This window comes from Phalaenopsis equestris, unplaced genomic scaffold (assembly GCF_001263595.1).
Source record: "Phalaenopsis equestris unplaced genomic scaffold, ASM126359v1 Scaffold215845, whole genome shotgun sequence".
NCBI classification, from domain to species: Eukaryota; Viridiplantae; Streptophyta; class Magnoliopsida; order Asparagales; family Orchidaceae; genus Phalaenopsis; species Phalaenopsis equestris.
Window position 1 is genome coordinate 10,061 of NW_018234514.1, and position 8,198 is coordinate 18,258.

Consider the following 8,198-nt stretch of genomic DNA (forward strand, 5'->3'; position numbering starts at 1 on the left):
GTTGTCAAGTTTTTAGCGCCGTTGCCGGGGATTTAATTTTTCTAGCAGCAGCATCAAACTCTTGTATTTTTAAGCATATATAAAGTCGCTGTCATAAAACTACCAGGATCTTTTAACTTTTCAGGAAGTTTTTTCTAAATAATAACACTACACTCCTCAGTGAGTACAACGGTCTCATGATCTGCAAACTTTCTTTTCCTCTTTAGTATATATTTCATAAATTTCACATAAATTGGCATTTATTCTAAAGCCTGAATGAAAGGAATGTCTATCGTTAACTTTTTAAGGATTTCCAAAACTTTTGTAAATTTTTTATCTTTATTCTTCTGCTTGAGTTATTAAGGAAACAGAGGTAATAGTTTTTGTAAGGAAACTTGTGTTTATTCATTTCCATTATGGTCACTTTCCATTTCTTTCATCTCCTCATCAACTTCATTTTCTCTTTGGATTCTTGTTTCAAATTCTTTTCCACTTTGTAATTGAATAGCTTTAGTTTGCTTCTTATTATGATTCTTAGGATTAACTTCCACAGTACTCGGAATATTTTCTGTTCCACTTTGTAATTGAATAGCTTTGGTTTGCTTCTTATTCTGATCTTTAGGATTAACTTCCACAGTACTCGGAATATTTTCTGAAGGTCTGTTACTAAGTGCAGTAGCAATATATCCTAATTAATCTTCAATATTTCTAATAGCAGCCCCATGATTTTGTATTTGATTTCCCATATTCAACATTTCTTTTTCCATCGTCAACTTCTTTTCCTTAACTTGAGGGTTAGTGTTAGAGTTAAATCCATGAGGATAATAAGGTCGATAATTAGGATTTCCTTGATTGTTTAAATTATCTGAGGGGTTCATTTAATTGTTATAATTATTCCAACTAAAATTAGGGTGCTTTATTCATACAGGGTTGTAATAATTAGAATAAAGATTATTATTTCAATTATTAATAGCATTCAAAGTTTTATAAGATGACTAAGTATCAATTATCTAACCTAGAGAATTTTCCTCTAATACTGGTGGTATTTGAGAATAATTCACTCCAATTTCATCAATCTTTTTTGATATAGCAGCAATTTGAGATGCCAAAATAGACATTGCATCAGAATCATGAATAATAGCTAGTCTCTTAGGATTTACCCGTTCAGAGGGCCACTGAAAATTGTTAGTAGCCATTTCTTCTATTAAAGAATGCTTCATCAAAAAGTTTTGACATTAAAGATCCTCCTACAACAGCATCTAAAATAGATCTAAGTGATCCTACTAATCCATTGTAAAAAGTTTGAATTATTAGCCAATCTAGTAAAGCAAGGTGTGGACATTTTCTAAGGACATTCTTAAATCTTTCCTAGGCTTCATATATCAATTCCCCTTCAAACTGATAAAAAGATGTAATATCGTTTCTAATCTTAACATTTTTTAGGGTGGAAAATACTTAGCCAAGAATTTTTATGATAGTTCTCCCCAAGTTCTAATAGGTCCAGGTGTTATTGAATTTAACCAAGCTTTAGCTTTATCCCTTAATGAAAAAGGAAAAATTCTAAGCCTAACAGGATCATTAGACACTCTATTATATTTAAAAGTATCACAAATTTCAAGAAAACTAGTAAGATGTAAGTTAGGATCTTCAGTAGGCATTCCTCCAAATTGATTATTTTGTATCATTTGGATAATAGTAGGTTTAAGCTCAAATGAATTTACAGCAACATCATGGTTTTAAATAGTTAAGTGAAGTTTATCTTACAACACATCATGGTTTTAAATAGTTAAGTGAAGTTTATCTGTTGTTTGATTAGCATTGCCTTTTAATGGTCTTTGTCGATTTTCATTTATTTGATTATCTAAGTTATTCGCCATTTCGTTCAAAATTTTAATTTCTTTTAATTATTTTCAAAATTTTCTAATAGTATGTTCTAATTCTGAATCGTACGGTACAAAACCTTCACATTCAATATTTCACATAAACAAATATATAAGCAAAGAAAATTTTTTAAAAACATTCTAAAATATATAGTTATATCTATTTTTTGAACTTTTGATTCTATAATTTTTTTTATATTTTATAATTTTTATATTTTTATCTCTAAATTTTCTAATTTACCAAATCTATTTAATTTATTGTTACCTTCTCCGGCAACAACGCCAAAATCTTGGCCAACGGAAATAGAGTTGTGTAAAATTTATAAAGTTGACTCTGCTTTACAACGGTGCCAAAAGCTTGATGTGGTATTTTATGAATAATAACGTTAAGCACTTAATGTTGGTATTCTACTCAAGTATATGTATCGTTATCAAGTTATATAAGATTTTCTATTTAAGTCCCAAATATGGATCCCACGAGGAAGGTTTAAATTTGAAATGATAAATTAACTAGGAAAACAGAAATAAAACAAAATTATTGTGCCTAATTTTTAATTTTTAAGATACTATCAAAACTAAATAATTTACAACTATCAGAATTTAAATGCAGAGTCAAAAGAGTAACAACTATGTTACATTTATGTGATGAAGTTTCCTAATATGAAAAAACAACTTTCCTACTACAATGAGATTTTTGATGAAATGAGATGAGATAAATGATTTAAATTTGTATTGTGCCAAATAGGAAAATATATAATTCTCTACCCTGATTCAGTGTTATAGAAAATTGTTGGTTATTCTTAGCTTTAGTTTCTAAATCCATGGCTAGGCTAGGAGGATATTGGTTCTCACTCTAGAGCTCCCACTTCCCTTCCCATGAAGGCTAACTCTCACTTTAGTTTTTAAACACTAAGATTGAATTGGGGATTTATAGTCTGTCACCCTAGAAAATTCCAGTTCTGCACCCAACAAAGTATATTTTCCTATTTATTTGCACTTAATTCCATGAACAAAATATCTTTCATGGACTTAAATGTGATTCTCACTCTGTTATAAAACTCATAGTCCATTTCTCGGATCATAAGTTTCACAACATATTTAAACAATTTAATTGGCCAGAACGAAAAGTCAATTAAGAGTAGAGTTGAAAAACCATCACAATTTATTTTATATTTTAACATTGATACATCCACATTTTCTCTTCATTTCACCATGTCTCAGAGTAGGGAGAAAGATAAGGGAAACTACTCAGACTTCATGAGAAAGATACAACAAAACACAAATTTCAAAAGTTCCTACAACAATAATAAAGAAACAACACTTATCTGAAACTTTTTCTCAAAGCAAATCCCTTGTAGCCTCTCTTAGGAAATGTAGGAAGAAGAAATCTCTCACTTTTCTTCCTCTCCAACACTTATTTAGAGAAGAATTCACACTTAAAATCACCACAAAAACTCAAAATTGTAAAGAAAATAACTAACTAAGGGTGTGGAATGATGTGGAATGATGTAAAGTGGCAAGAAGGGTTGTGAAGGGGTGATGGATGGTTGAAAGGGGTGAATGAAGGGAAGGAAGGGCCCTTTTCTGATTAAATTTGGCTTTAAATAGAGCCTAAGGTTGGTTCTCCAAAAGGTGCATCCAAATATTCCTCAAAAAGCGTTCAAATTGATCAAATCTTTTAAAAACAAGGCCTGCACCAACACTGGTGCCAGAGCCCATTTAATTTAGTCTGTCTTCTCTGCCAAACGGTGTCGTCGGCGCCCAGTCTGGCGCCATCAATGCCGAACAAATTTTCAAATTCTCCATTCTCACTCCAAATTTCATCCTTTTTTTTTCCTTTTTGCTCCAAGTCCTAAAAATCAACCGTTCAAATTGATCAAATCTTCTAGAAACAAGGCCTGTACCAACACTGGTGCCAGAGCCCATTTAATTTAGTCCATCTTCTCTGCCAAACGGTGTCGTCGGCGCCCAGTCTGGCGCCATCAATGCTGAACAAATTTTCAAATTCTCCATTCTCACTCCAAATTTCATCCTTTTTTTTTCCTTTTTGCTCCAAGTCCTAAAAATCAACAACCTACAATAAAACATAAAAAATGCCTTCCATTAAAGTGCAATATCACTAAAAATGAGTATAAAATATGGGTCTAAAAATACATATATTTTTGGTGTATCAAATATCTAAGTTGAGCAATGTGATTACTTGAGGTCAAATGAAAGGATAAGTTTGGGGCATTGACCTATGATAGTTTAAGTCTTTTGACCAACTATTTTCCATGAATTTTACATCTTAATCTCAACACAAATTTACACTTGAGAAATGTATTTTGTTTATGTTGTGCAGGATGTAAGAGTTGGATATGAACGAGATGGAAAGAGAAAAACTAGCAGGAAAGTGTCATGAAGTGGCATGACATTGCTTAAAAGTGGTGTGATTATGCATTGATCAAACAAGGCTAGCATAACCACAAACTAAAATGGCATTACCGGATATAGGTTACAGTAAAGCAACATGATCATGCTACAGTTGGGCGTGACGATGCTAGCTTTGAAAGAAGATTGGGTTGACCATAGTGGGAATAGACATGACTATGTCGACGAGCGGGAAAAACTTTAAGAAGGAAATATGGTTGCTCGAATGGTGATTCTTGCTATAAAAATAGATTTAGGGCTTCTAAGAGAGATTTTGGCATCATAAAAGGCTTGAAGGCTGAAGGAGGGAAACTTTGGGACAAAATTTTAGGGATCTCTTGAGGGATTTATTCCTTGCTCGGTTGAAACACTTAAGAGAGAGTTTTTCCTTACTTCTTGAGTTGTGAAAGATTTTGTAACAGAGGGAAAGTTACTGACTTTGCTGAGGAAAAAATTTCTTGTATGTTTTTTATACTTATGTTTCTTCTAATGGAATATGATGTGGTGGTTTCCACTATAACTATAATCTTCCCATAAAAAGAGGCTAGGCTTTACTTCATGACTTGGTGATGTAGAGAGTTGTGGATTTTTTGTTGGCTTTTTGTAATGTTTTTAAATTATTCATTTTTAAGTGCATTCAATGCCCTATGTCATTTTTTAACATTTGATCTTCATTTACTCCTAAAATAGATCAATTGAAATTTAAAATACTTCATGAAACTTGACCTCTAACCATTGCATTGTGGAAAAGATGGGCTAAACACATAATTCTGATAGGATAGACTTATTTCTGTGGAGTTCTACAGTCATTGTAGGAGATTGGAAAATTCATGAAAATTATACAAGGATGGAGAAAGCCTCAACTTTGTGGATTATAAGCTTCTTTTGGCTTCGAATGGGCATAAGAAGTTCCATATTCTTGATCAACAAAAATCATGTAGCAAATATATGTAGAAGAGCCAAGATTGCCATGATCCCAAATTATAGAGGTATGAGCCTGATCTGTCTAGAATGAACTCACAAAGTTTTCTCTTTATTTTCTACTTTCCTTTACTACCAAAGAATCTTTTTTTCTAAGACCTTACAACTTTATCTTCTTTTGATAATTGCCAAGTTATGTTAATTGAATTAGTAAAATAGAGTTTTTTCTTTGGAAGCAAATTTACACTTTTATGTTGGATCAATACGTAGTAATCTTAAACTGGCTTACTATTTGATGTGTGTACTTGTGCTGTACGGCCAACTTATGTTCCAATAAGTTCTGGCACATGTCAAATATCTAACCACCCTAACTTGAAAAATCCTGCTAGCATGGCTTGCTAATCGAGGCCCAACGCTTCTCTGCAACTCTAGTTGTGAGTACTTGCACACACCCACACTATACACCATTACAACTGTGGACAGCCACCTACTTAATTAGATGTTAGGCTTGCCAAATCTAGCCAAGGTAGTGCATGTCTGTGCACTCGCGGACATTGGCCAATCAAAACAACAACTTTTAATTTATTTACATTAAAGTTATTTTATGCCCTATTTTAACCTCTAATGCCTTAGATAAGAATATATACATGTTTTTCCCATTATGAGGGGACTTTCTTCTAAAGAGTTCTGACTCTAGGGCTTGAGAAGTCTTTTGGAGCTCATAGAGTTATCTCCGCGGGTTCACGCTGAAGAGTATGTTTTCTTGTTTTCTTCTTATTTTTCACGATTGTTTGAGGAGTTTTATAATCTTCTATGGTGAGATTGAGTACATTTATATGAGAGATGTCGAATAATATTTTAATAAATGAGAGAGGACCATAATGTATTTTAATGACTATTTAAAGACGGAATGAAGAAATTAAGGACAAGTCAAGTCATTAACCATTAAAGATAATTGATCCGAGTGTCATTAAAACACTTTCAATTAGACTTGCATAACAAGTTGAATATTTAGAAACCTAAAAGAGTATGATACAATTCATAATTATTGGCCAAAGAAAAAATAGTTGTGTAAAGTTTATAAAGTTGACTTCGCTTTACAACGGTGCTAAAAAACCTAATGTGATATTTTATGAATAATAATGTGAAGCACTTAATGTTGGTATTCTATGCAAGTATACCTACCATTATCAGGTAATATAAAACTTTATATTTAATTCCCAAAAATTTATCCCATGAGGAAGGATTAAATTTGAAATGATAAATTAACTAGAAAATTAATAGAAATAAAACTAAATTATTGTCACTAATTTTGAATGTGTAAGATACTGTCAAAGCTAAATAAATTACTACTATCAGAATTTAAATGAAGAGTTCAAAATAGTAAATATTAAATTATGTTTATGTGATGAAGTTTTCTAATATCAAAAAGCATCTTTCCCACTATAATGAGCTTTTTGGTGAAATTAGATGAGATAAATGGTTTAAATTTGTATTGTGCCAAATATGAGCAACTTTAATTCTCTACCCTCATTCATTGTTATAGAAAATCATTGGCTAATCTTATGTGTAGTCCCTAAATCTGTGGCTATGCTAGGAGGATATTGGCTCCCACTCCAGAGCTCCCACTTCCCTTCCCCTGAAGGCTAACTCTCGCCTTAGTTTTAAAACACTAAGATTGAAATAGTGATTTTTAGTTTGTCACCTTAGAAATCTCCAATTCTACACCCAACTAAGTATATTTTCATAAATATTTGCACTTAATTCCATGAATGAAATACTCCTTCACGGACTTAAATGTGATTCTCACTCTGTTGTAGAAGTCATACTCCATTTCTCAGATCATATGTTTCACAACATATTTTAAAAATTCAATTGGCCAGATAAAAAGTAAATTAAGAGCGGAATTGAAAAACCATCACAATTTTTTTTATATTTTAACATTGGCACATCCAAATTATCTCTTCATTTCACCATGTCTTAGAGTAGGGAGAAAGATAAAGGAAACTACTCAGACTTCATGAGAATGATACAATAAAACATAAATTTCATATATAAAAGAAAGTTCATACAATAATAATAAACAAACAACACTTATCTGAAACTCTTTCTCAAAGCAAATCCATTGTAGCCTCTCTTAGGAAATGTAGGAAGAAGAAATCTCTCACTTCTCTTCTTCTCCAACACTTCTTTAGAGAAGAATTCACACTTAAACTCACCAAAAAATACTCAAAAATATAAACAAAATATTTAACTAAATGTGTGAAATGGAGTGGAATGATGTAAAGTGGCAAGAAGAGATGCGAAGGGGCGATGGATGGTTGAGAGGCGCGAATGAAGCGAAGGAAGGGCCCTTTCTAATCAACTTTGGCTATAAATAGAGCCTAGGGTTGGTTCTCCAATAAGTGCATCCAAAAGCTCTTCAAAAAGCATCCAGCTCTTCAAAAAGCATCCAAATTCAAAAAGCATCCAAATTTGTTGAATCTTCTAAAAATAGGGTGTGCACCGACACTGTCTCCGTCGCCGCTAGAGGCCATTTAATTTAGTTCGTCTTCTCTATCAAACGGCATCGTCGGCGCCGAACAATATTTCAAATTCTCCATTTTGACTCCAAATTTCATCTTTTTTACTCCAAGTCCTAAAACTCAACAACCTACAATAAAACATAAAAATTACCTTCCATTAAAGTGCAATATCACCGAAAATGAGTATAAAATATGGGTCTAAAAATGCATATATTTTTGGTGTATCAAAATCCCCCAAACTTAAACGTTACTTGGCCTTAAGTAACGCCTTTACTACATAAGAATATGACTCATGACAAAGATTTTAACTTCTAGATTTATATATTTTAGTCAACTAATTACAATAGCATAACTTAAGAAAAATATAAAATAACTCCAATTCATACTAAAAGTATAAGAATATCTAGCAGCAAGTCTAAGATTTTTTATTCATACTAAAAGTATAAGAATATCTAGCAGTCAAGTCTAAGATTTTTTATTCTGT